General features: G+C 49.9%; 33 non-coding genes and 4 pseudogenes across 33 annotated transcripts; 30 read left to right on the top strand and 7 right to left on the bottom strand.

Moving 5' to 3' along the window:
- The first annotated feature begins 56 nt into the window (after window positions 1-56).
- LOC134994832 (U1 spliceosomal RNA) lies at window positions 57-220 on the top strand. The gene has a single exon (XR_010197780.1). It is a non-coding gene; the product is annotated as a U1 spliceosomal RNA (small nuclear RNA).
- Window positions 221-372: 152 nt separating this feature from the next.
- LOC134994857 (U1 spliceosomal RNA) lies at window positions 373-535 on the top strand. The gene has a single exon (XR_010197805.1). It is a non-coding gene; the product is annotated as a U1 spliceosomal RNA (small nuclear RNA).
- A 674-nt stretch (window positions 536-1,209) lies between these two features.
- Window positions 1,210-1,373, top strand: LOC134994827 (U1 spliceosomal RNA). The gene has a single exon (XR_010197775.1). It is a non-coding gene; the product is annotated as a U1 spliceosomal RNA (small nuclear RNA).
- A 152-nt stretch (window positions 1,374-1,525) lies between these two features.
- LOC134994869 (U1 spliceosomal RNA) lies at window positions 1,526-1,688 on the top strand. The gene has a single exon (XR_010197816.1). It is a non-coding gene; the product is annotated as a U1 spliceosomal RNA (small nuclear RNA).
- Window positions 1,689-2,362: 674 nt separating this feature from the next.
- On the top strand, window positions 2,363-2,526 carry LOC134994846 (U1 spliceosomal RNA). Its single transcript, XR_010197794.1, has one exon. It is a non-coding gene; the product is annotated as a U1 spliceosomal RNA (small nuclear RNA).
- A 152-nt stretch (window positions 2,527-2,678) lies between these two features.
- On the top strand, window positions 2,679-2,815 carry LOC134994809 (U1 spliceosomal RNA; annotated as a pseudogene).
- A 698-nt stretch (window positions 2,816-3,513) lies between these two features.
- On the top strand, window positions 3,514-3,677 carry LOC134994847 (U1 spliceosomal RNA). The gene has a single exon (XR_010197795.1). It is a non-coding gene; the product is annotated as a U1 spliceosomal RNA (small nuclear RNA).
- Window positions 3,678-3,829: 152 nt separating this feature from the next.
- LOC134994864 (U1 spliceosomal RNA) lies at window positions 3,830-3,992 on the top strand. Its single transcript, XR_010197811.1, has one exon. It is a non-coding gene; the product is annotated as a U1 spliceosomal RNA (small nuclear RNA).
- Window positions 3,993-4,666: 674 nt separating this feature from the next.
- LOC134994845 (U1 spliceosomal RNA) lies at window positions 4,667-4,830 on the top strand. Its single transcript, XR_010197793.1, has one exon. It is a non-coding gene; the product is annotated as a U1 spliceosomal RNA (small nuclear RNA).
- A 152-nt stretch (window positions 4,831-4,982) lies between these two features.
- On the top strand, window positions 4,983-5,145 carry LOC134994858 (U1 spliceosomal RNA). Its single transcript, XR_010197806.1, has one exon. It is a non-coding gene; the product is annotated as a U1 spliceosomal RNA (small nuclear RNA).
- A 674-nt stretch (window positions 5,146-5,819) lies between these two features.
- Window positions 5,820-5,983, top strand: LOC134994838 (U1 spliceosomal RNA). Its single transcript, XR_010197786.1, has one exon. It is a non-coding gene; the product is annotated as a U1 spliceosomal RNA (small nuclear RNA).
- Window positions 5,984-6,125: 142 nt separating this feature from the next.
- On the top strand, window positions 6,126-6,288 carry LOC134994851 (U1 spliceosomal RNA). Its single transcript, XR_010197799.1, has one exon. It is a non-coding gene; the product is annotated as a U1 spliceosomal RNA (small nuclear RNA).
- Window positions 6,289-6,958: 670 nt separating this feature from the next.
- LOC134994800 (U1 spliceosomal RNA) lies at window positions 6,959-7,122 on the top strand. Its single transcript, XR_010197757.1, has one exon. It is a non-coding gene; the product is annotated as a U1 spliceosomal RNA (small nuclear RNA).
- A 3,240-nt stretch (window positions 7,123-10,362) lies between these two features.
- On the top strand, window positions 10,363-10,526 carry LOC134994834 (U1 spliceosomal RNA). The gene has a single exon (XR_010197782.1). It is a non-coding gene; the product is annotated as a U1 spliceosomal RNA (small nuclear RNA).
- Window positions 10,527-10,678: 152 nt separating this feature from the next.
- On the top strand, window positions 10,679-10,814 carry LOC134994804 (U1 spliceosomal RNA; annotated as a pseudogene).
- Window positions 10,815-11,512: 698 nt separating this feature from the next.
- Window positions 11,513-11,676, top strand: LOC134994830 (U1 spliceosomal RNA). The gene has a single exon (XR_010197778.1). It is a non-coding gene; the product is annotated as a U1 spliceosomal RNA (small nuclear RNA).
- A 152-nt stretch (window positions 11,677-11,828) lies between these two features.
- LOC134994856 (U1 spliceosomal RNA) lies at window positions 11,829-11,991 on the top strand. Its single transcript, XR_010197804.1, has one exon. It is a non-coding gene; the product is annotated as a U1 spliceosomal RNA (small nuclear RNA).
- Window positions 11,992-12,665: 674 nt separating this feature from the next.
- LOC134994825 (U1 spliceosomal RNA) lies at window positions 12,666-12,829 on the top strand. Its single transcript, XR_010197773.1, has one exon. It is a non-coding gene; the product is annotated as a U1 spliceosomal RNA (small nuclear RNA).
- Window positions 12,830-12,981: 152 nt separating this feature from the next.
- On the top strand, window positions 12,982-13,144 carry LOC134994868 (U1 spliceosomal RNA). The gene has a single exon (XR_010197815.1). It is a non-coding gene; the product is annotated as a U1 spliceosomal RNA (small nuclear RNA).
- Window positions 13,145-13,818: 674 nt separating this feature from the next.
- LOC134994844 (U1 spliceosomal RNA) lies at window positions 13,819-13,982 on the top strand. The gene has a single exon (XR_010197792.1). It is a non-coding gene; the product is annotated as a U1 spliceosomal RNA (small nuclear RNA).
- Window positions 13,983-14,134: 152 nt separating this feature from the next.
- On the top strand, window positions 14,135-14,270 carry LOC134994812 (U1 spliceosomal RNA; annotated as a pseudogene).
- Window positions 14,271-14,968: 698 nt separating this feature from the next.
- Window positions 14,969-15,132, top strand: LOC134994840 (U1 spliceosomal RNA). The gene has a single exon (XR_010197788.1). It is a non-coding gene; the product is annotated as a U1 spliceosomal RNA (small nuclear RNA).
- Window positions 15,133-15,284: 152 nt separating this feature from the next.
- LOC134994860 (U1 spliceosomal RNA) lies at window positions 15,285-15,447 on the top strand. The gene has a single exon (XR_010197808.1). It is a non-coding gene; the product is annotated as a U1 spliceosomal RNA (small nuclear RNA).
- A 674-nt stretch (window positions 15,448-16,121) lies between these two features.
- On the top strand, window positions 16,122-16,285 carry LOC134994843 (U1 spliceosomal RNA). The gene has a single exon (XR_010197791.1). It is a non-coding gene; the product is annotated as a U1 spliceosomal RNA (small nuclear RNA).
- A 152-nt stretch (window positions 16,286-16,437) lies between these two features.
- On the top strand, window positions 16,438-16,600 carry LOC134994861 (U1 spliceosomal RNA). Its single transcript, XR_010197809.1, has one exon. It is a non-coding gene; the product is annotated as a U1 spliceosomal RNA (small nuclear RNA).
- A 674-nt stretch (window positions 16,601-17,274) lies between these two features.
- On the top strand, window positions 17,275-17,438 carry LOC134994837 (U1 spliceosomal RNA). The gene has a single exon (XR_010197785.1). It is a non-coding gene; the product is annotated as a U1 spliceosomal RNA (small nuclear RNA).
- A 142-nt stretch (window positions 17,439-17,580) lies between these two features.
- On the top strand, window positions 17,581-17,743 carry LOC134994850 (U1 spliceosomal RNA). Its single transcript, XR_010197798.1, has one exon. It is a non-coding gene; the product is annotated as a U1 spliceosomal RNA (small nuclear RNA).
- A 674-nt stretch (window positions 17,744-18,417) lies between these two features.
- LOC134994842 (U1 spliceosomal RNA) lies at window positions 18,418-18,581 on the top strand. Its single transcript, XR_010197790.1, has one exon. It is a non-coding gene; the product is annotated as a U1 spliceosomal RNA (small nuclear RNA).
- Window positions 18,582-18,733: 152 nt separating this feature from the next.
- Window positions 18,734-18,896, top strand: LOC134994854 (U1 spliceosomal RNA). Its single transcript, XR_010197802.1, has one exon. It is a non-coding gene; the product is annotated as a U1 spliceosomal RNA (small nuclear RNA).
- An 828-nt stretch (window positions 18,897-19,724) lies between these two features.
- Window positions 19,725-19,887, bottom strand: LOC134994859 (U1 spliceosomal RNA). Its single transcript, XR_010197807.1, has one exon. It is a non-coding gene; the product is annotated as a U1 spliceosomal RNA (small nuclear RNA).
- Window positions 19,888-20,355: 468 nt separating this feature from the next.
- On the top strand, window positions 20,356-20,518 carry LOC134994848 (U1 spliceosomal RNA). Its single transcript, XR_010197796.1, has one exon. It is a non-coding gene; the product is annotated as a U1 spliceosomal RNA (small nuclear RNA).
- An 855-nt stretch (window positions 20,519-21,373) lies between these two features.
- On the bottom strand, window positions 21,374-21,509 carry LOC134994805 (U1 spliceosomal RNA; annotated as a pseudogene).
- Window positions 21,510-21,661: 152 nt separating this feature from the next.
- LOC134994824 (U1 spliceosomal RNA) lies at window positions 21,662-21,825 on the bottom strand. The gene has a single exon (XR_010197772.1). It is a non-coding gene; the product is annotated as a U1 spliceosomal RNA (small nuclear RNA).
- A 674-nt stretch (window positions 21,826-22,499) lies between these two features.
- Window positions 22,500-22,662, bottom strand: LOC134994808 (U1 spliceosomal RNA). The gene has a single exon (XR_010197761.1). It is a non-coding gene; the product is annotated as a U1 spliceosomal RNA (small nuclear RNA).
- A 152-nt stretch (window positions 22,663-22,814) lies between these two features.
- LOC134994829 (U1 spliceosomal RNA) lies at window positions 22,815-22,978 on the bottom strand. Its single transcript, XR_010197777.1, has one exon. It is a non-coding gene; the product is annotated as a U1 spliceosomal RNA (small nuclear RNA).
- A 674-nt stretch (window positions 22,979-23,652) lies between these two features.
- LOC134994849 (U1 spliceosomal RNA) lies at window positions 23,653-23,815 on the bottom strand. The gene has a single exon (XR_010197797.1). It is a non-coding gene; the product is annotated as a U1 spliceosomal RNA (small nuclear RNA).
- Window positions 23,816-23,966: 151 nt separating this feature from the next.
- LOC134994839 (U1 spliceosomal RNA) lies at window positions 23,967-24,130 on the bottom strand. The gene has a single exon (XR_010197787.1). It is a non-coding gene; the product is annotated as a U1 spliceosomal RNA (small nuclear RNA).
- Window positions 24,131-24,277: the final 147 nt, after the last annotated feature.

Raw genomic sequence — 24,277 nt, 5'->3', positions numbered from 1 at the left:
CTTTACTTGACAGAGATGTGCCTGAGAAGCGGCCCTCCCCAGCCCTATCCCAAATCATACTTATTTTGCATAGGCGATACCATGGTCATGAAGATTGTTCTCCCAGGGTGAGGTTCATTCATTGCATTCTGGGTATGCTGACCCCTGTGATTTCCCCAAATGTGGGAAACTCGACTGCATTATTTGTGGTAGTGGGGGACTGTGTTTGTGCTTTCCTCTGGCCAGCTCTGGAAAAAGTCAGATTTCTTTGTCTCAGATCTTCCTCTAGCCTTGTTCTTCTTTCTAGAGTTCCCTTGTGCTGCCTCAGTTGGATCTCTTTCACTTGACAGGGGGGTGCCCGAACAGCGACCCTCCCCAGCTCTAGCCCAACTCCTACTTACCTGCCAGGTGAGATACTATGATCATGAAGGTGCTTCTCCCAGGGCAAGGCTCACCCATTGCACTCTGGGTGTGCTGCCCCTGCGATTTCCCCAAATGTGGGAAACTTGACTGCATAATTTGTGTTTCCCTTGGTCGGCTCTCGTATAATTCAGATCTCTTTGTCTCAGGTCTCTCTCCAGCCTAGTTTGCTGTCTGTTTCCACTTCTCTTTTCTTCAGCCGCTCCCTTCTATACCCTTGTGCACTATCCTGACTTCTCCTCCCGTCTGCTTACTTTGTGCCTTCCAATGCACAATGCAAACTACAGGTAGTGCTGCAGGGCCCACACCCTTTTACTTGCCTTACAGAGCAGCTCTGGAGCTGTTACAGTGCCCAGCTGCTGCAAGAAATCAGCTTGAATGCTTCAGGGGATGGGGCATGGCCAACATGAGCCCCACACCAAAGGAGGGTGGAGGTGTTTAATGCGAACTAGGGGTCATCCAAGCACCGCAAAAGGCCGCCATGCCCTGCACGCCCCTTTTCTCTTTTCATATGCAGATGAGGGTTGAAGCCAACTTTGACCCACTGCTTGGATGACATCACCGTATGCAAATCCGTCTTCTGCAGAACTTCCCCCAGGAATGCTTGCACTAGTTGTTGCATTTGGTTTGTTGTTTGGGGGTGCTTCAGTATTAGGCAGCCTTCTGCCCTCCCATGTTCATCTGAAAATATGTGTTCTCCCTGCAGTTGTTGTCCCCAGATGAGAGTTCCCTTGTGCTGCCTCAGTTAAATCTCCTTTACTTGACAGAGATGTGCATGAGCAGCGGCCCTCCCCAGCCCTATTCCAAATCATACTTATTTTGCATAGGAGATACCATGGTCATGAAGATTTTTCTCCCAGGGTGAGGTTCATTCATTGCATTTTGGGTATGCTGACCCCTGTGATTTCCCCAAATGTGGGAAACTCAGCTGCATTATTTGTGGTAGTGGGGGACTGTGTTTGTGCTTTCCTCTGGTCAGCTCTGGTAAAAGTCAGATTTCTTTGTCTCAGATTTTCCTCTAGCCTTGTTCTTCTTTCGAGAGTTCCCTTGTGCTGCCTTAGTTGGATCTCCTTCACTTTACAGGGGGGTACCCGAGCAGCGACCCTCCCCAGCTCTAGCCCAACTCCTACTTACCTGCCAGGTGAGATACTATGATCATGAAGGTGCTTCTCCCAGGGCAAGGCTAACCCATTGCACTCTGGGTGTGCTGCTCCTGCGATTTCCCCAAATGTGGGAAACTTGACTGTATAATTTGTGTTTCCCCTGGTCGGCTCTCGTATAATTCAGATCTCTTTGTCTCAGGTCTCTCTCCAGCCTAGTTTGCTGTCTGTTTCCACTTCTCTTTTCTTGAGCCGCTCCCTTCTATGCCCTTGCGCACTATCCTGACTTCTCCTCCTGTCTGCTTACTTTGTGCCTTCCAACGCACAATGCGAACTACAGGTAGTGCTGCAGGGCCCAGACCCTTTTACTTGCCTTACAGAGCAGCTCTGGAGCTGTTACAGTGCCCAGCTGCTGCAAGAAATCAGCTTGAATGCTTCAGGGGCTGGGGCATAGCCAACATGAGCCCCACACCAAAGGAGGGTGGAGGTGTTTAATGCAAACTAGGGGTCAGCCAAGCGCCGCAAAAGGCCACCATGCCCTGCACGCCCCTTTTCTCTTTTCATATGCAGACGAGGGTTGAAGCCAACTTTGACCCACTGCTTGGATGACATCACCATATGCAAATCCATCTGCGGCAGGCCTTCCCCCAGGAATGCTTGCACTAGTTGTTGCATTTGGTTTGTTGTTTGGGGGTGCTTCAGTATTAGGCAGTCTTCTGCCCTCCCATGTTCATCTGAAAATATATGTTCTCCCTGCAGTTGTTGTCCCAAGATGAGAGTTCCCTTGTGCTGCCTCAGTTGAATCTCCTTTACTTGACAGAGATGTGCATGAGCAGCGGCCCTCCCCAGCCCTATTCCAAATCATACTTATTTTGCATAGGAGATACCATGGTCATGAAGATTTTTCTCCCAGGGTGAGGTTCATTCATTGCATTTTGGGTATGCTGACCCCTGTGATTTCCCCAAATGTGGGAAACTTGACTGCATTATTTGTGGTAGTGGGAGACTGTGTTTGTGCTTTCCTCTGGTCAGCTCTGGTAAAAGTCAGATTTCTTTGTCTCAGATCTTCCTCTAGCCTTGTTCTTCTTTCAAGAGTTCCCTGGTGCTGCCTCAGTTGGATCTCCTTCACTTCACAGGGGGGAACCCGAGCAGCGACCCTCCCCAGCTCTAGCCCAACTCCTACTTACCTGCCAGGTGAGATACTATGATCATGAAGGTGCTTCTCCCAGGGCAAGGCTCAACCATTGCACTCTGGGTGTGCTGCTCCTGCGATTTCCCCAAAATGTGGGAAACTTGACTGCATAATTTGTGTTTCCCCTCGTCGGCTCTCGTATAATTCAGATCTCTTTGTCTCAGGTCTCTCTCCAGCCTAGTTTGCTGTCTGTTTCCACTTCTCTTTTCTTGAGCCGCTCCCTTCTATGCCCTTGCGCACTATCCTGACTTCTCCCGTCTGCTTACTTCGTGCCTTCCAACGCACAATGCGAACTACAGGTAGTGCTGCAGGGTCCACACCCTTTTACTTGCCTTACAGAGTAGCTCTGGAGCAGTTACAGTGCCCAGCTGCTGCAAGAAATCAGCTTGAATGCTTCAGGGGCTGGGGCATAGCCAACATGAGCCCCACACCGAAGGAGGGTGGAGGTGTGTAATGCGAACTAGGGGTCATCCAAGCGCTGCAAAAGGCCGCCATGCCCTGCACGCCCCTTTTCTCTTTTCATATGCAGACGAGGGTTGAAGCCAACTTTGACCCACTGCTTGGATGACATCACCATATGCAAATCCATCTGCTGCAGGCCTTCCCCCAGGAATGCTTGCACTAGTTGTTGCATTTGGTTTGTTGTTTGGGGGTGCTTCAGTATTAGGCAGCCTTCTGCCCTCACATGTTCATCAGAAAATATGTGTTCTCCCTGCAGTTGTTGTCCCCAGATGAGAGTTCCCTTGTGCTGCCTCAGTTGAATCTCCTTTACTTGACAGAGATGTGCCTGAGCAGCGGCCCTCCCCAGCCCTATCCCAAATCATACTTATTTTGCATAGGCGATACCATGGTCATGAAGATTGTTCTCCCAAGGTGAGGTTCATTCATTGCATTCTGGGTATGCTGACCCCTGTGATTTCCCCAAATGTGGGAAACTCGACAGCATTATTTGTGGTAGTGGGGGACTGTGTTTGTGCTTTCCTCTGGTCAGCTCTGGAAAAAGTCAGATTTCTTTGTCTCAGATCTTCCTCTAGCCTTGTTCTTCTTTCGAGAGTTCCCTTGTGCTACCTCAGTTGGATCTCTTTCACTTGACAGGGGGGTGCCCGAACAGCGACCCTCCCCAGCTCTAGCCCAACTCCTACTTACCTGCCAGGTGAGATACTATGATTATGAAGGTGCTTCTCCCAGGGCAAGGCTCACCCATTGCACTCTGGGTGTGCTGCCCCTGCGATTTCCCCAAATGTGGGAAACTTGACTGTATAATTTGTGTTTCCCCTGGTCGGCTCTCGTATAATTCAGATCTCTTTGTCTCAGGTCTCTCTCCAGCCTAGTTTGCTGTCTGTTTCCACTTCTCTTTTCTTGAGCCGCTCCCTTCTATGCCCTTGCGCACTATCCTGACTTCTCCTCCTGTCTGCTTACTTTGTGCCTTCCAACGCACAATGCGATCTACAGGTAGTGCTGCAGGGCCCAGACCCTTTTACTTGCCTTACAGAGCAGCTCTGGAGCTGTTACAGTGCCCAGCTGCTGCAAGAAATCAGCTTGAATGCTTCAGGGGCTGGGGCATAGCCAACATGAGCCCCACACCAAAGGAGGGTGGAGGTGTTTAATGCAAACTAGGGGTCAGCCAAGCGCCGCAAAAGGCCACCATGCCCTGCACGCCCCTTTTCTCTTTTCATATGCAGACGAGGGTTGAAGCCAACTTTGACCCACTGCTTGGATGACATCACCATATGCAAATCCCTCTGCGGCAGGCCTTCCCCCAGGAATGCTTGCACTAGTTGTTGCATTTGGTTTGTTGTTTGGGGGTGCTTCAGTATTAGGCAGCCTTCTGCCCTCCCATGTTCATCTGAAAATATATGTTCTCCCTGCAGTTGTTGTCCCAAGATGAGAGTTCCCTTGTGCTGCCTCAGTTGAATCTCCTTTACTTGACAGAGATGTGCATGAGCAGCGGCCCTCCCCAGCCCTATTCCAAATCATACTTATTTTGCATAGGAGATACCATGGTCATGAAGATTTTTCTCCCAGGGTGAGGTTCATTCATTGCATTTTGGGTATGCTGACCCCTGTGATTTCCCCAAATGTGGGAAACTTGACTGCATTATTTGTGGTAGTGGGAGACTGTGTTTGTGCTTTCCTCTGGTCAGCTCTGGTAAAAGTCAGATTTCTTTGTCTCAGATTTTCCTTTAGCCTTGTTCTTCTTTCGAGAGTTCCCTTGTGCTGCCTCAGTTGGATCTCCTTCACTTTACAGGGGGGTGCCCGAGCAGCGACCCTCCCCAGCTCTAGCCCAACTCCTACTTACCTGCCAGGTGAGATACTATGATCATGAAGGTGCTTCTCCCAGGGCAAGGCTCACCCATTGTACTCTGGGTGTGCTGCTCCTGCGATTTCCCCAAATGTGGGAAACTTGACTGCATAATTTGTGTTACCCCTGGTCGGCTCTCGTATAATTCAGATCTCTTTGTCTCAGGTCTCTCTCCAGCCTAGTTTGCTGTCTGTTTCCACTTCTCTTTTCTTCAGCCGCTCCCTTCTATACCCTTGTGCACTATCCTGACTTCTCCTCCCGTCTGCTTACTTTGTGCCTTCCAATGCACAATGCAAACTACAGGTAGTGCTGCAGGGCCCACACCCTTTTACTTGCCTTACAGAGCAGCTCTGGAGCTGTTGCAGTGCCAAGCTGCTGCAAGAAATCAGCTTGAATGCTTCAGGGGCTGGGGCATAGCCAACATGAGCCCCACACCGAAGGAGGGTGGAGGTGTTTAATGCAAACTAGGGGTCAGACAAGCGCAGCAAAAGGCCACCATGCCCTGCACGCCCCTTTTCTGTTTTCATATGCAGACGAGGGTTGAAGCCAACTTTGACCCACTGCTTGGATGACATCACCATATGCAAATCCATCTGCGGCAGGCCTTCCCCCAGGAATGCTTGCACTAGTTGTTGCATTTGGTTTGTTGTTTGGGGGTGCTTCAGTATTAGGCAGCCTTCTGCCCTCCCATGTTCATCTGAAAATATGTGTTCTCCCTGCAGTTGTTGTCCCTAGATGAGAGTTCCCTTGTGCTGCCTCAGTTGAATCTCCTTAACTTGACAGAGATGTGCCTGAGCAGCGGCCCTCCCCAGCTCTATCCCAAATCATACTTATTTTGCATAGGAGATACCATGGTCATGAAGATTATTCTCCCAGGGTGAGGTTCATTCATTGCATTCTGGGTATGCTGACCCCTGTGATTTCCCCAAATGTGGGAAACTCGACTGCTTTATTTGTGGTAGTGGGGGACTGTGTTTGTGTTTTCCTCTGGTCAGCTCTGGTAAAAGTCAGATTTCTTTGTTTCAGAGCCTTGTTCTTCTTTTGAGAGTTCCCTTGTGCTGCCTCAGTTGGATCTCCTTCACTTGACAGGGGGGTGCCCGAGCAGAGACCCTCCCCAGCTCTAGCCCAACTCCTACTTACCTGCCAGGTGAGATACTATGATCATGAAGGTGCTTCTCCCAGGGCAAGGCTCACCCATTGCACTCTGGGTGTGCTGCCCCTGCGATTTCCCCAAATGTGGGAAACTTGACTGCATAATTTGTGTTTCCCCTGGTCGGCTCTCGTATAATTCAGATCTCTTTGTCTCAGGTCTCTCTCCAGCCTAGTTTGCTGTCTGTTTCCACTTCTCTTTTCTTCAGCCGCTCCCTTCTATGCCCTTGTGCACTATCCTGACTTCCCCGTCTGCTTACTTTGTGCCTTCCAACGCACAATGCAAACTACAGGTAGTGCTGCAGGGCCCACACCCTTTTACTTGCTTTACAGAGCAGCTCTGGAGCTGTTACAGTGCCCAGCTGCTGCAAGAAATCAGCTTGAATGCTTCAGGGGCTGGGGCATAGCCAACATGAGCCCCACACCGAAGGAGGGTGGAGGTGTTTAATGCGAACTAGGGGTCATCCAAGCGCCGCAAAAGGCAGCCATGCCCTGCACACCCCTTTTTTATTTTCATATGCAGACGAGGGTTGAAGCCAACTTTGACCCACTGCTTGGATGACATCACCATATGCAAATCCGTCTGCTGCAGGCCTTCCCCCAGGAATGCTTGCACTAGTAGTTGCATTTGGTTTGTTGTTTGGGGGTGCTTCAGTATTAGGCAGCCTTCTGCCCTCCCATGTTCATCTGAAAATATGTGTTCTCCCTGCAGTTGTTGTCCCCAGATGAGAGTTCCCTTGTGCTGCCTCAGTTGAATCTCCTTTACTTGACAGAGATGTGCCTGAGCAGCGGCCCTCCCCAGCCCTATCCCAAATCATACTTATTTTGCATAGGAGATACCATGGTCATGAAGATTGTTCTCCCAGGGTGAGGTTCATTCATTGCACTCTGGGTATGCTGACCCCTGTGATTTCCCCAAATGTGGGAAACTCGACTGCATTATTTGTGGTAGTGGGGGACTGTGTTTGTGCTTTCCTCTGGTCAGCTCTGGTAAAAGTCAGATTTCTTTGTCTCAGATCTTCCTCTAGCCTTGTTCTTCTTTCGAGAGTTCCCTTGTGCTGCCTCAGTTGGATCTCCTTCACTTGACAGGGGGTGCCCGAGCAGCAATCCTCCACAGCTCTAGCCCAACTCCTACTTACCTGCCAGGTGAGATACTATGATCTTCACTGTTAGGGCAATCAGGATGTGGAATTCCCTGCCAGGGAAGGTGGTAATGGCGGACTCTGTAATTGGATTTAAAAAAGGAATGGATACATTTCTGAATGAAAAAGCTATCCAAGGTTATAATACTTAAAATATCAACATGGTTAATCCGGGGGTAACATGAGTTATAGTAGCTAACTAGTCATAAAACATTATTCAGCAAGTATGTAGAATCATCACAACTTAAAACAGGTTGAACACGATGGGCAATTTGCCTCTATTCAACCTCAAAAACTATGTTACCATATGTTACTATATTACTATGTTACTGTAGTATACAGAACACCACAATGTAATGAGCAGTGATAGTGAGCACTGATGAGGATACTAGAACTGACACTGAGCAGCAAGATGCAGCACTGGACTATTAGTAATGTACTGTAGTATGCTGAGCACCACAATGCAGCACAAGACAATGAGCAGTGATACTGAGCACTGATGAGGATACTACTGAGAACTGACACTGAGCAGGAGAGACACACTACTAGTATTACTGAGCAGCAATAAGTAACCACTGATACTGAGCACTGATATTGAGATTTCCACTGAGAGAACATAGCCACGTCCTCTCCGCTCTCTCTTCAATGCACGAGTAAAAATGGCGGCAACGCGCAGCTCTTTATATGGAATCCGAATCTCGCGAGAATCCGACAGCGGGATGATGACATTTTCCCTTGTTCAGGTTTTCCGAGTCAGGCAGGAACAACCGAGCCTGCCTCGGACCAGTGTAAACCACGTGGAGTTCGTCGGGAATTCGGTTCTCGGAGAACCGAACCCGCTCCTCTATATATACTATATTACTATGTTACTGTAGTATACAGAACACCACAATGCAATGAGCAGTGATAGTGAGCACTGATGAGGATACTAGAACTGACACTGAGCAGCAAGATGCAGCACTGGACTATTAGTAATGTACTGTAGTATGCTGAGCACCACAATGCAGCACAAGACAATGAGCAGTGATACTGAGCACTGATGAGGATACTACTGAGAACTGACACTGAGCAGGAGAGACACACTACTAGTATTACTGAGCAGCAATAAGTAACCACTGATACTGAGCACTGATATTGAGATTTCCACTGAGAGAACATAGCCACGTCCTCTCCGCTCTCTCTTCAATGCACGAGTAAAAATGGCAGCAACGCGCAGCTCTTTATATGGAATCCGAATCTCACGAGAATCTGACAGCGGGATGATGACATTTTCCCTTGTTCAGGTTTTCCGAGTCAGGCAGGAACAACCGAGCCTGCCTCGGACCAATGTAAACCACGTGGAGTTCGTGGGGAATTCGGTTCTCGGAGAACCGAACCCACTCCTCTCTACCTTATACCCATCAATTGTTTTTATTTTCAATCTAAGCCCCTGCAGTTTTCTGTAAGCATCTGCTTCGCTATGATGATCAACAAGTCACAAGGGCAAACACTCAGGGCTTGAGGCGTAGATCTTAGGACCAGCTGCTACAAGCATGGCAGAGGTGTCACTATCACTGGTGACACCCAGAGAGGTGGCAAGGGAGATTGTAATGCAGTGCGCGCAGATAAACAGCGCAATGGTAAAAAGGAGGCATGGTTTCATAGGTAGGGGCGTGGCCTGGTGGCCTGAATCTACATTTTGTTGCTCCGGGTGTCCCGGGGGTTGGGGGCTGCACCCGGGGACTAGTGTGTGAGCGGTGCTGGCTCCTGCACAGTGACAGGGCATGGCCACCCAGCATGACGCCTCCCTTCTTGACCATGCTGTAATTGCAGTCGCACTGCAGTTCAGCGTGATCATAAAAAATGGTGTAGGCTCCTGCTGGTGCAGACTGTAGAGAAAAGCTGCTGTGACCACGCCCCCTGTGTCTCCTCCGTTGCAGACCCCATTTTGAAGCCTTGCCCCCGGACTAAGAGAAAAGAATGCCCTTGCGCACTATCCTGACTTCTCCTCCCGTCTGCTTAATTTGTGCCTTCCAACGCACAATGCGAACAACAGGTGGTGCTGCAGGGCCCACACACTTTTACTTGCCTTACAGAACAGCTCTGGAGCTGTTACAGTGCCCAGCTGCTGCAAGAAATCAGCTTGAATGCATCAGGGGATGGGGCATGGCCAACATGAGCCCCACACCAAAGGAGGGTGGGGGTGTTTAATGCGAACTAGGGGTCATCCAAGCACTGCAAAAGGCCGCCATGCCCTGCATGCCCCTTTTCTCTTTTCATATGCAGATGAGGGTTCCAGTCAACTTTGGCCCACTGCTTGGATTTACATCACCGTATGCAAATCCGTCTGCTGCAGACCTTCCCCCAGGAGTGCTTGTACTAGTTGTTGCATATGGGCCCTCATTCCGAGTCGTTCGCTCTGTAAATTTCATCGCATCGCAGTGAAATTCTGCTTAGTACGCATGCGCAATATTCGCACTGCGACTGCGCCAAGTAATTTTACAATGAAGAAAGTATTTTTACTCACGGATTTTTCTTCGCTCCGGCGATCGTAATGTGATTGACAGGAAATGGGTGTTACTGGGCGGAAACAGGCCGTTTTATGGGCGTGTGGGAAAAAACGCTACAGTTTCCGGAAAAAACGCAGGAGTGGCCGGAGAAACGGGGGAGTGTCTGGGCGAACTCTGGGAGTGTTTGTGACGTCAAACCAGGAACGACAAGCACTGAACTGATCGCAGATGCAGAGTAAGTCTGAAGCTACTCTGAAACTGCTAAGTAGTTTGTAATCGCAATATTGCGAATACATCGGTCGCAATTTTAAGAAGCTAAGATTCACTCCCAGTAGGCGGCGGCTTAGCGTGTGTAACTCTGCTAAAATCGCCTTGCGAGCGATCAACTCGGAATGAGGGCCATGGTTTGATATTTGATGGTGCTTCAGTATTAGGCAGCCTTCCGCCCTCCCATGTTCATCTGAAAAGATGTGGTCTCCCTGCAGTTGTTGTCCCCAGATGAGAGTTCCCTTGTGCTGCCTCAGTTGAATCTCCTTTACTTGACAGAGATGTGCCTGAGCAGCGGCCCTCACCAGCCCTATCCCAAATCATACTTATTTTGCATAGGAGATACCATGGTCATGAAGATTGTTCTCCCAGGGTTAGGTTCATTCATTGCATTCTGGGTATGCTGACCCCTGTGATTTTCCCAAATGTGGGAAACTCGACTGCACTATTTGTGGTAGTGGGGGACTGTGTTTGTGCTTTCCTCTGGTCAGCTCTGGTAAAAGTCAGATTTCTTTGTCTCAGATCTTCCTCTAGCCTTGTTCTCCTTTCGAGAGTTCCCTGGTGCTGCTTCAGTTGGATCTCCTTCACTTCACAGGGGGGAACCCGAGCAGCGACCCTCCCCAGCTCTAGCCCAACTCCTACTTACCTGCCAGGTGAGATACTATGATCATGAAGGTGCTTCTCCCAGGGCAAGGCTCAACCATTGCACTCTGGGTGTGCTGCTCCTGCGATTTCCCCAAATGTGGGAAACTTGACTGCATAATTTGTGTTTCCCCTCGTCGGCTCTCGTATAATTCAGATCTCTTTGTCTCAGGTCTCTCTCCAGCCTAGTTTGCTGTCTGTTTCCACTTCTCTTTTCTTGAGCCGCTCCCTTCTATGCCCTTGCGCACTATCCTGACTTCTCCCGTCTGCTTACTTCGTGCCTTACAACGCACAATGCGAACTACAGGTAGTGCTGCAGGGCCCACACCCTTTTACTTGCCTTACAGAGTAGCTCTGGAGCAGTTACAGTGCCCAGCTGCTGCAAGAAATCAGCTTTAATGCTTCAGGGGCTGGGGCATAGCCAACATGAGCCCCACACCGAAGGAGGGAGGAGGTGTGTAATGCAAACTAGGGGTCATCCAAGCGCTGCAAAAGGCCGCCATGCCCTGCACGCCCCTTTTCTCTTTTCATATGCAGACGAGGGTTGAAGCCAACTTTGACCCACTGCTTGGATGACATCACCATATGCAAATCCATCTGCTGCAGGCCTTCCCCCAGGAATGCTTGCACTAGTTGTTGCATTTGGTTTGTTGTTTGGGGGTGCTTCAGTATTAGGCAGCCTTCTGCCCTCACATGTTCATCTGAAAATATGTGTTCTCCCTGCAGTTGTTGTCCCCAGATGAGAGTTCCCTTGTGCTGCCTCAGTTGAATCTCCTTTACTTGACAGAGATGTGCCTGAGCAGCGGCCCTCCCCAGCCCTATCCCAAATCATACTTATTTTGCATAGGCGATACCATGGTCATGAAGATTGTTCTCCCAGGGTGAGGTTCATTCATTGCATTCTGGGTATGCTGACCCCTGTGATTTCCCCAAATGTGGGAAACTCGACTGCATTATTTGTGGTAGTGGGGGACTGTGTTTGTGCTTTCCTCTGGCCAGCTCTGGAAAAAGTCAGATTTCTTTGTCTCAGATCTTCCTCTAGCCTTGTTCTTCTTTCGAGAGTTCCCTTGTGCTGCCTCAGTTGGATCTCTTTCACTTGACAGGGGGGTGCCCGAACAGCGACCCTCCCCAGCTCTAGCCCAACTCCTACTTACCTGCCAGGTGAGATACTATGATCATGAAGGTGCTTCTCCCAGGGCAAGGCTCACCCATTGCACTCTGGGTGTGCTGCCCCTGCGATTTCCCCAAATGTGGGAAACTTGACTGCATAATTTGTGTTTCCCTTGGTCGGCTCTCGTATAATTCAGATCTCTTTGTCTCAGGTCTCTCTCCAGCCTAGTTTGCTGTCTGTTTCCACTTCTCTTTTCTTCAGCCGCTCCCTAGTATACCCTTGTGCACTATCCTGACTTCTCCTCCCGTCTGCTTACTTTGTGCCTTCCAATGCACAATGCAAACTACAGGTAGTGCTGCAGGGCCCACACCCTTTTACTTGCCTTACAGAGCAGCTCTGGAGCTGTTACAGTGCCCAGCTGCTGCAAGAAATCAGCTTGAATGCTCCAGGGGATGGGGCATGGCCAACATGAGCCCCACACCAAAGGAGGGTGGAGGTGTTTAATGCGAACTAGGGGTCATCCAAGCACCGCAAAAGGCCGCCATGCCCTGCACGCCCCTTTTCTCTTTTCATATGCAGATGAGGGTTGAAGCCAACTTTGACCCACTGCTTGGATGACATCACCGTATGCAAATCCGTCTTCTGCAGAACTTCCCCCAGGAATGCTTGCACTAGTTGTTGCATTTGGTTTGTTGTTTGGGGGTGCTTCAGTATTAGGCAGCCTTCTGCCCTCCCATGTTCATCTGAAAATATGTGTTCTCCCTGCAGTTGTTGTCCCCAGATGAGAGTTCCCTTGTGCTGCCTCAGTTAAATCTCCTTTACTTGACAGAGATGTGCATGAGCAGCGGCCCTCCCCAGCCCTATTCCAAATCATACTTATTTTGCATAGGAGATACCATGGTCATGAAGATTTTTCTCCCAGGGTGAGGTTCATTCATTGCATTTTGGGTATGCTGACCCCTGTGATTTCCCCAAATGTGGGAAACTCAACTGCATTATTTGTGGTAGTGGGGGACTGTGTTTGTGCTTTCCTCTGGTCAGCTCTGGTAAAAGTCAGATTTCTTTGTCTCAGATTTTCCTCTAGCCTTGTTCTTCTTTCGAGAGTTCCCTTGTGCTGCCTTAATTGGATCTCCTTCACTTTACAGGGGGGTACCCTAGCAGCGACCCTCCCCAGCTCTAGCCCAACTCCTACTTACCTGCCAGGTGAGATACTATGATCATGAAGGTGCTTCTCCCAGGGCAAGGCTAACCCATTGCACTCTGGGTGTGCTGCTCCTGCGATTTCCCCAAATGTGGGAAACTTGACTGTATAATTTGTGTTTCCCCTGGTCGGCTCTCGTATAATTCAGATCTCTTTGTCTCAGGTCTCTCTCCAGCCTAGTTTGCTGTCTGTTTCCACTTCTCTTTTCTTGAGCCGCTTACTTCTATGCCCTTGCGCACTATCCTGACTTCTCCTCCTGTCTGCTTACTTTGTGCCTTCCAACGCACAATGCGAACTACAGGTAGTGCTGCAGGGCCCAGACCCTTTTACTTGCCTTACAGAGCAGCTCTGGAGCTGTTACAGTGCCCAGCTGCTGCAAGAAATCAGCTTGAATGCTTCAGGGGCTGGGGCATAGCCAACATGAGCCCCACACCAAAGGAGGGTGGAGGTGTTTAATGCAAACTAGGGGTCAGCCAAGCGCCGCAAAAGGCCACCATGCCCTGCACGCCCCTTTTCTCTTTTCATATGCAGACGAGGGTTGAAGCCAACTTTGACCCACTGCTTGGATGACATCACCATATGCAAATCCATCTGCGGCAGGCCTTCCCCCAGGAATGCTTGCACTAGTTGTTGCATTTGGTTTGTTGTTTGGGGGTGCTTCAGTATTAGGCAGTCCTCTGCCCTCCCATGTTCATCTGAAAATATATGTTCTCCCTGCAGTTGTTGTCCCAAGATGAGAGTTCCCTTGTGCTGCCTCAGTTGAATCTCCTTTACTTGACAGAGATGTGCATGAGCAGCGGCCCTCCCCAGCCCTATTCCAAATCATACTTATTTTGCATAGGAGATACCATGGTCATGAAGATTTTTCTCCCAGGGTGAGGTTCATTCATTGCATTTTGGGTATGCTGACCCCTGTGATTTCCCCAAATGTGGGAAACTTGACTGCATTATTTGTGGTAGTGGGAGACTGTGTTTGTGCTTTCCTCTGGTCAGCTCTGGTAAAAGTCAGATTTCTTTGTCTCAGATCTTCCTCTAGCCTTGTTCTTCTTTCGAGAGTTCCCTGGTGCTGCCTCAGTTGGATCTCCTTCACTTCACAGGGGGGAACCCGAGCAGCGACCCTCCCCAGCTCTAGCCCAACTCCTACTTACCTGCCAGGTGAGATACTATGATCATGAAGGTGCTTCTCCCAGGGCAAGGCTCAACCATTGCACTCTGGGTGTGCTGCTCCTGCGATTTCCCCAAATGTGGGAAACGTGACTGCATAATTTGTGTTTCCCCTCGTCGGCTCTCGTATAATTCAGATCTCTTTGTCTCAGGTCTCTCTCCAGCCTAGTTTGCTGTCTGTTTCCACTTCTCTTTTCTTGAGCCGCTCCCTTCTATGCCCTTGCGCACTATCCTGACTTCTCCCGTCTGCTTACTTCGTGCCTTCCAACGCACAATGCGAACTACAGGTAGTGCTGCAGGGCCCACACCCTTTTACTTGCCTTACAGAGTAGCTCTGGAGCAGTTACAGTGCCCAGCTGCTGCAAGAAATCAGCTTGAATGCTTCAGGGGCTGGGGCATAGCCAACATGAGCCCCACACCGAAGGAGGGTGGAGGTGTGTAATGCGAACTAGGGGTCATCCAAGCGCTGCAAAAGGCCGCCATGCCCTGCACGCCCCTTTTCTCTTTTCATATGCAGATGAGGGTTGAAGCCAACTTTGACCCACTGCTTGGATGACATCACCATATGCAAATCCATCTGCTGCAGGCCTTCCCCCAGGAATGCTTGCACTAGTTGTTGCATTTGGTTTGTTGTTTGGGGGTGCTTCAGTATTAGGCAGCCTTCTGCCCTCACATGTTCATCTGAAAATATGTGTTCTCCCTGCAGTTGTTGTCCCCAGATGAGAGTTCCCTTGTGCTGCCTCAGTTGAATCTCCTTTACTTGACAGAGATGTGCCTGAGCAGCGGCCCTCCCCAGCCCTATCCCAAATCATACTTATTTTGCATAGGCGATACCATGGTCATGAAGATTGTTCTCCCAAGGTGAGGTTCATTCATTGCATTCTGGGTATGCTGACCCCTGTGATTTCCCCAAATGTGGGAAACTCGACTGCATTATTTGTGGTAGTGGGGGACTGTGTTTGTGCTTTCCTCTGGTCAGCTCTGGAAAAAGTCAGATTTCTTTGTCTCAGATCTTCCTCTAGCCTTGTTCTTCTTTCGAGAGTTCCCTTGTGCTGCCTCAGTTGGATCTCTTTCACTTGACAGGGGGGTGCCCGAACAGCGACCCTCCCCAGCTCTAGCCCAACTCCTACTTACCTGCCAGGTGAGATACTATGATCATGAAGGTGCTTCTCCCAGGGCAAGGCTCACCCATTGCACTCTGGGTGTGCTGCCCCTGCGATTTCCTCAAATGTGGGAAACTTGACTGCATAATTTGTGTTTCCCCTGGTCGGCTCTCGTATAATTCAGATCTCTTTGTCTCAGGTCTCTCTCCAGCCTAGTTTGCTGTCTGTTTCCACTTCTCTTTTCTTGAGCCGCTCCCTTCTATGCCCTTGCGCACTATCCTGACTTCTCCTCCTGTCTGCTTACTTTGTGCCTTCCAACGCACAATGCGATCTACAGGTAGTGCTGCAGGGCCCACACCCTTTTACTTGCCTTACAGAGCAGCTCTGGAGCTGTTACAGTGCCCAGCTGCTGCAAGAAATCAGCTTGAATGCTTCAGGGGCTGGGGCATAGCCAACATGAGCCCCACACCAAAGGAGGGTGGAGGTGTTTAATGCAAACTAGGGGTCAGCCAAGCGCCGCAAAAGGCCACCATGCCCTGCACGCCCCTTTTCTCTTTTCATATGCAGACGAGGGTTGAAGCCAACTTTGACCCACTGCTTGGATGACATCACCATATGCAAATCCATCTGCGGCAGGCCTTCCCCCAGGAATGCTTGCACTAGTTGTTGCATTTGGTTTGTTGTTTGGGGGTGCTTCAGTATTAGGCAGCCTTCTGCCCTCCCATGTTCATCTGAAAATATATGTTCTCCCTGCAGTTGTTGTCCCAAGATGAGAGTTCCCTTGTGCTGCCTCAGTTGAATCTCCTTTACTTGATAGAGATGTGCATGAGCAGCGGCCCTCCCCAGCCCTATTCCAAATCATACTTATTTTGCATAGGAGATACCATGGTCATGAAGATTTTTCTCCCAGGGTGAGGTTCATTCATTGCATTTTGGGTATGCTGACCCCTGTGATTTCCCCAAATGTGGGAAACTTGACTGCATTATTTGTGGTAGTGGGAGACTGTGTTTGTGCTTTCCTCTGGTCAGCTCTGGTAAAAGTCAGATTTCTTTGTCTCAGATTTTCCTTTAGCCTTGTTCTTCTTTCGAGAGTTCCCTTGTGCTGCCTCAGTTGGATCTCCTTCACTTTACAGGGGGGTACCCGAGCAGCGACCCTCCCCAGCTCTAGCCCAACTCCTACTTACCTGCCAGGTGAGATACTATGATCATGAAGGTGCTTCTCCCAGGGCAAGGCTCACCCATTGTACTCTGGGTGTGCTGCTCCTGCGATTTCCCCAAATGTGGGAAACTTGACTGCATAATTTGTGTTTCCCCTGGTCGGCTCTCGTATAATTCAGATCTCTTTGTCTCAGGTCTCTCTCCAGCCTAGTTTGCTGTCTGTTTCCACTTCTCTTTTCTTCAGCCGCTCCCTTCTATACCCTTGTGCACTATCCTGACTTCTCCTCCCGTCTGCTTACTTTGTGCCTTCCAATGCACAATGCAAACTACAGGTAGTGCTGCAGGGCCCACACCCTTTTACTTGCCTTACAGAGCAGCTCTGGAGCTGTTGCAGTGCCAAGCTGCTGCAAGAAATCAGCTTGAATGCTTCAGGGGCTGGGGCATAGCCAACATGAGCCCCACACCGAAGAAGGGTGGAGGTGTTTAATGCAAACTAGGGGTCAGACAAGCGCAGCAAAAGGCCACCATGCCCTGCATGCCCCTTTTCTGTTTTCATATGCAGACGAGGGTTGAAGCCAACTTTGACCCACTGCTTGGATGACATCACCATATGCAAATCCATCTGCGGCAGGCCTTCCCCCAGGAATGCTTGCACTAGTTGTTGCATTTGGTTTGTTGTTTGGGGGTGCTTCAGTATTAGGCAGCCGTCTGCCCTCCCATGTTCATCTGAAAATATGTGTTCTCCCTGCAGTTGTTGTCCCTAGATGAGAGTTCCCTTGTGCTGCCTCAGTTGAATCTCCTTAACTTGACAGAGATGTGCCTGAGCAGCGGCCCTCCCCAGCTCTATCCCAAATCATACTTATTTTGCATAGGAGATACCATGGTCATGAAGATTATTCTCCCAGGGTGAGGTTCATTCATTGCATTCTGGGTATGCTGACCCCTGTGATTTCCCCAAATGTGGGAAACTCGACTGCTTTATTTGTGGTAGTGGGGGACTGTGTTTGTGTTTTCCTCTGGTCAGCTCTGGTAAAAGTCAGATTTCTTTGTTTCAGAGCCTTGTTCTTCTTTTGAGAGTTCCCTTGTGCTGCCTCAGTTGGATCTCCTTCACTTGACAGGGGGGTGCCCGAGCAGAGACCCTCCCCAGCTCTAGCCCAACTCCTACTTACCTGCCAGGTGAGATACTATGATCATGAAGGTGCTTCTCCCAGGGCAAGGCTCACCCATTGCACTCTGGGTGTGCTGCCCCTGCGATTTCCCCAAATGTGGGAAACTTGACTGCATAATTTGTGTTTCCCCTGGTCGGCTCTCGTATAATTCAGATCTCTTTGTCTCAGGTCTCTCTCCAGCCTAGTTTGCTGTCTGTTTCCACTTCTCTTTTCTTCAGCCGCTCCCTTCTATACCCTTGTGCACTATCCTGACTTCTCCTCCCGTCTGCTTACTTTGTGCCTTCCAATGCACAATGCAAACTACAGGTAGTGCTGCAGGGCCCACACCCTTTTACTTGCCTTACAGAGCAGCTCTGGAGCTGTTACAGTGCCCAGCTGCTGCAAGAAATCTGCTTGAATGCTTCAGGGGATGGGGCATGGCCAACATGAGCCCCACACCAAAGGAGGGTGGAGGTGTTTAATGCGAACTAGGGGTCATCCAAGCACCGCAAAAGGCCACCATGCCCTGCACGCCCCTTTTCTCTTTTCATATGCAGATGAGGGTTGAAGCCAACTTTGACCCACTGCTTGTATGACATCACCGTATGCAAATCCGTCTTCTGCAGAACTTCCCCCAGGAATGCTTGCACTAGTTGTTGCATTTGGTTTGTTGTTTGGGGGTGCTTCAGTATTAGGCAGCCTTCTGCCCTCCCATGTTCATCTGAAAATATGTGTTCTCCCTGCAGTTGTTGTCCCCAGATGAGAGTTCCCTTGTGCTGCCTCAGTTGAATCTCCTTTACTTGACAGAGATGTGCATGAGCAGCGGCCCTCCCCAGCCCTATTCCAAATCATACTTATTTTGCATAGGAGATACCATGGTCATGAAGATTGTTCTCCCAGGGTGAGGTTCAATCATTGCATTTTGGGTATGCTGACCCCTGTGATTTCCCCAAATGTGGGAAACTCAACTGCATTATTTGTGGTAGTGGGGGACTGTGTTTGTGCTTTCCTCTGGTCAGCTCTGGTAAAAGTCAGATTTCTTTGTCTCAGATTTTCCTCTTGCCTTGTTCTTCTTTCGAGAGTTCCCTTGTGCTGCCTCAGTTGGATCTCCTTCACTTGACAGGGGGGTACCCGAGCAGCGACCCTCCCCAGCTCTAGCCCAACTCCTACTTACCTGCCAGGTGAGATACTATGATCATGAAGGTGCTTCTCCCAGGGCAAGGCTCACCCATTGCACTCTGGGTGTGCTGCTCCTGCGATTTCCCCAAATGTGGGAAACTTGACTGCATAATTTGTGTTTCCCCTGGTCGGCTCTCGTATAATTCAGATCTCTTTGTCTCAGGTCTCTCTCCAGCCTAGTTTGCTGTCTGTTTCCACTTCTCTTTTCTTCAGCCGCTCCCTTCTATACCCTTGTGCACTATCCTGACTTCTCCTCCCGTCTGCTTACTTTGTGCCTTCCAATGCACAATGCAAACTACAGGTAGTGCTGCAGGGCCCACACCCTTTTACTTGCCTTACAGAGCAGCTCTGGAGCTGTTAAAGTGCCCAGCTGCTGCAAGAAATCAGCTTGAATGCTTCAGGGGCTGGGGCATAGCCAACATGAGCCCCACACCGAAGGAGGGTGGAGGTGTTTAATGCAAACTAGGGGTCGGTCAAGCGCCGCAAAAGGCCACCATGCCCTGCACGCCCCTTTTCTGTTTTCATATGCAGACGAGGGTTGAAGCCAACTTTGACCCACTGCTTGGATGACATCACCATATGCAAATCCATCTGCGGCAGGCCTTCCCCCAGGAATGCTTGCACTAGTTGTTGCATTTGGTTTGTTGTTTGGGGGTGCTTCAGTATTAGTCAGCCTTCTGCTCCACCCTCCTTTGGTGTGGGGCTCATGTTGGCCATGTCCCATCCCCTGAAGCATTCAAGCAGATTTCTTGCAGCAGCTGGGCACTGTAACAGCTCCAGAGCTGCTCTGTAAGGCAAGTAAACGGGTGTGGGCCCTGCAGCACTACCTGTAGTTTGCATTGTGCATTGGAAGGCACAAAGTAAGCAGACGGGAGGAGAAGTCAGGATAGTGCACAAGGGTATAGAAGGGAGCGGCTGAAGAAAAGAGAAGTGGAAACAGACAGCAAACTAGGCTGGAGAGAGATCTGAGACAAAGAGATCTGAATTATACGAGAGCCGACCAGGGGAAACACAAATTATGCAGTCAAGTTTCCCACATTTGGGGAAATCGCAGGGGCTGCACACCCAGAGTGCAATGGGTGAGCCTTGCCCTGGGAGAAGCACCTTCATGATCATAGTATCTCACCTGGCAGGTAAGTAGGAGTTGGGCTAGAGCTGGGGAGGGTCGCTGCTCGGGCACCCCCCTGTTAAGTGAAGGAGATCCTACTGAGGCAGCACAAGGGAACTCTCAAAAGAAGAACAAGGCTAGAGGAAGATCTGAAACAAAGAAATCTGACTTTTACCAGAGCTGACCAGAAGAAAACACAAACACAGTCCCCCACTACCACAAATAAAGCAGTCGAGTTTCCCACATTTGGGGAAATCACAGGGGTCAGCATACCCAAAATGCAATGAATGAACCTCACCTCGACTGCTTTATTTGTGGTAGTGGGGGACTGTGTTTGTGTTTTCTTCTGGTCAGCTCTGGTAAAAGTCAGATTTCTTTGTTTCAGATCTTCCTCTAGCCTTGTTCTTCTTTTGAGAGTTCCCTTGTGCTGCCTCAGTTGGATCTCCTTCACTTAACAGGGGGGTGCCCGAGCAGCGACCCTCCCCAGCTCTAGCCCAACTCATACTTACCTGCCAGGTGAGATACTATGATCATGAAGGTGCTTCTCCCAGGGCAAGGCTCACCCATTGCACTCTGGGTGTGCTGCCCCTGCGATTTCCCCAAATGTGGGAAACTTGACTGCATAATTTGTGTTTCCCCTGGTCGGCTATCGTATAATTCAGATCTCTTTGTCTCAGATCTCTCTCCAGCCTAGTTTGCTGTCTGTTTCCACTTCTCTTTTCTTCAGCCGCTCCCTTCTATACCCTTGTGCACTATCCTGACTTCTCCTCCCGTCTGCTTACTTTGTGCCTTCCAATGCACAATGCAAACTACAGGTAGTGCTGCAGGGCCCACACCCTTTTACTTGCCTTACAGAGCAGCTCTTGAGCTGTTACAGTGCCCAGCTGCTGCAAGAAATCTGCTTGAAAGCTTCAGGGGATGGGGCATGGCCAACATGAGCCCCACACCAAAGCAGGGTGCAGCAGAAGGCTGCCTAATACTGAAGCACCCCCAAACAACAAACCAAATGCAACAACTAGTGCAAGCATTCCTGGGGGAAGGCCTGCCGCAGATGGATTTGCATATGGTGATGTCATCCAAGCAGTGGGTCAAAGTTGGCTTCAACCCTCATCTGCATATGAAAACAGAAAAGGGGCGTGCAGGGCATGGTGGCCTTTTGCGGCGCTTGACTGACCCCTAGTTTGCATTAAACACCTCCACCCTCCTTCGGTGTGGGGCTGATGTTGGCTATGCCCCAGCCCCTGAAGCATTCAAGCTGATTTCTTGCAGCAGCTGGGCACTGTAACAGCTCCAGAGCTGCTCTGTAAGGCAAGTAAAAGGGTGTGGGCCCTGCAGCACTACCTGTAGTTTGCATTGTGCATTGGAAGGCACAAAGTAAGCAGACGGGAGGAGAAGTCAGGATAGTGCACAAGGGTATAGAAGGGAGCGGCTGAAGAAAAGAGAAGTGGAAACAGACAGCAAACTAGGCTGGAGAGAGACCTGAGACAAAGAGATCTGAATTATACGAGAGCCGACGAGGGGAAACACAAATTATGCAGTCAAGTTTCCCACATTTGGGGAAATCGCAGGAGCAGCACACCCAGAGTACAATGGGTGAGCCTTGCCCTGGGAGAAGCACCTTAATGATCATAGTATCTCACCTGGCAGGTAAGTAGGAGTTGGGCTAGAGCTGGGGAGGGTCGCTGCTCGGGTACCCCCCTGTAAAGTGAAGGAGATCCAACAAAGGCAGCACAAGGGAACTCTCGAAAGAAGAACAAGGCTAGAGGAAAATGTGAGACAAAGAAATCTGACTTTTACTAGAGCTGACCAGAGGAAAGCACAAACACAGTCCCCCACTACCACAAATAATGCAGTTGAGTTTCCCACATTTGGGGAAATCACAGGGGTCAGCATACCCAAAATGCAATGAATGAACCTCACCCTGGGAGAAAAATCTTCATGACCATGGTATCTCCTATGCAAAATAAGTATGATTTGGAATAGGGCTGGGGAGGGCCGCTGCTCATGCACATCTCTGTCAAGTAAAGGAGATTCAACTGAGGCAGCACAAGGGAACTCTCATCTGGGGACAACAACTGCAGGGAGAACATATATTTTCAGATGAACATGGGAGGGCAGAAAGCTGCCTAATACTGAAGCACCCCCAAACAACAAACCAAATGCAACAACTAGTGCAAGCATTCCTGGGGGAAGGCCTGCCGCAGATGGATTTGCATATGGTGATGTCATCCAAGCAGTGGGTCAAAGTTGGCTTCAACCCTCGTCTGCATATGAAAAGAGAAAAGGGGCGTGCAGGGCATGGTGGCCTTTTGCGGCACTTGGCTGACCCCTAGTTTGCATTAAACACCTCCACCCTCCTTTGGTGTGGGGCTCATGTTGGCTATGCCCCAGCCCCTGAAGCATTCAAGCTGATTTCTTGCAGCAGCTGGGCACTGTAACAGCTCCAGAGCTGCTCTGTAAGGCAAGTAAAAGGGTGTGGGCCCTGCAGCACTACCTGTAGTTCGCATTGTGCGTTGGAAGGCACAAAGTAAGCAGACAGGAGGAGAAGTCAGGATAGTGCGCAAGGGCATAGAAGGGAGCGGCTCAAGAAAAGAGAAGTGGAAACAGACAGCAAACTAGGCTGGAGAGAGACCTGAGACAAAGAGATCTGAATTATACGAGAGCCGACCAGGGGAAACACAAATTATGCAGTCAAGTTTCCCACATTTGGGGAAATCGCAGGAGCAGCACACCTAGAGTGCAATGGGTGAGCCTTGCCCTGGGAGAAGCACCTTCATGATCATAGTATCTCACCTGGCAGGTAAGTAGGAGTTGGGCTAGAGCTGGGGAGGATCGCTGCTCGGGTACCCCCCTGTAAACTGAAGGAGATCCAACTGAGGCAGCACAAGGGAACTCTCGAAAGAAGAACAAGGCTAGAGGAAAATCTGAGACAAAGAAATCTGACTTTTACCAGAGCTGACCAGAGGAAAGCACAAACACAGTCCCCCACTACCACAAATAATGCAGTCAAGTTTCCCACATTTGGGGAAATCACAGGGGTCAGCATACCCAAAATGCAATGAATGAACCTCACCCTGGGAGAACAATCTTCATGACCATGGTATCTCCTATGCAAAATAAGTATGATTTGGAATAGGGCTGGGGAGGGCCGCTGCTCATGCACATCTCTGTCAAGTAAAGGAGATTCAACTGAGGCAGCACAAGGGAACTCTCATCTTGGGACAACAACTGCAGGGAGAACACATATTTTCAGATGAACATGGGAGGGCAGAAGGCTGCCTAATACTGAAGCACCCCCAAACAACAAACCAAATGCAACAACTAGTGCAAGCATTCCTGGGGGAAGTTCTGCAGAAGACGGATTTGCATACGGTGATGTCATCCAAGCAGTGGGTCAAAGTTGGCTTCAACCCTCATCTGCATATGAAAAGAGAAAAGGAGCGTGCAGGGCATGGCGGCCTTTTGCGGTGCTTGGATGACCCCTAGTTCGCATTAAACACCTCCACCCTCCTTTGGTGTGGGGCTCATGTTGGCCATGCCCCATCCCCTGAAGCATTCAAGCTGATTTCTTGCAGCAGCTGGGCACTGTAACATCTCCAGAGCTGCTCTGTAAGGCAAGTAAAAGGGTGTGGGCCCTGCAGCACTACCTGTAGTTTGCATTGTGCATTGGAAGGCACAAAGTAAGCAGACGGGAGGAGAAGTCAGGATAGTGCACAAGGGTATAGAAGGGAGCGGCTGAAGAAAAGAGAAGTGGAAACAGACAGCAAACTAGGTTGGAGAGAGACCTGAGACAAAGAGATCTGAATTACACGAGAGCCGACCAGGGGAAACACAAATTATGCAGTCAGGTTTCCCACATTTGGGGAAATCGCAGGGGCAGCACACCCAGAGTGCAATGGGTGAGCCTTGCCCTGGGAGAAGCACCTTCATGATCATAGTATCTCACCTGGCAGGTAAGTAGGAGTTGGGCTAGAGCTGGGGAGGGTCTCTGCTTGGGCACCCCCCTGTCAAGTGAAGGAGATCCAACTGAGGCAGCACAAGGGAACTCTCGAAAGAAGAACAAGGCTAGAGGAAGATCTGAACAAAGAAATCTGACTTTTACCAGAGCTGACCAGAGGAAAACACAAACACAGTCCCCCACTACCACAAATAAAGCAGTCGAGTTTCCCACATTTGGGGAAATCACAGGGGTCAGCATACCCATAATGCAATGAATGAACCTCACCCTGGGAGAATAATCTTCATGACCATGGTATCTCCTATGCAAAATAAGTATGATTTGGGATAGAGCTGGGGAGGGCCGCTGCTCAGGCACATCTCTGTCAAGTAAAGGAGATTCAACTGAGGCAGCACAAGGGAACTCTCATCTGGGGACAACAACTGCAGGGAGAACACATATTTTCAGATGAACATGGGAGGGCAG

The sequence above is a fragment of the Pseudophryne corroboree genome, unplaced genomic scaffold (assembly GCF_028390025.1).
Source record: "Pseudophryne corroboree isolate aPseCor3 unplaced genomic scaffold, aPseCor3.hap2 scaffold_1327, whole genome shotgun sequence".
Taxonomy (NCBI): domain Eukaryota; kingdom Metazoa; phylum Chordata; class Amphibia; order Anura; family Myobatrachidae; genus Pseudophryne; species Pseudophryne corroboree.
Note: the sequence above shows the minus strand (reverse complement) of the source record. Positions and strands in the feature narration are given on the sequence as shown.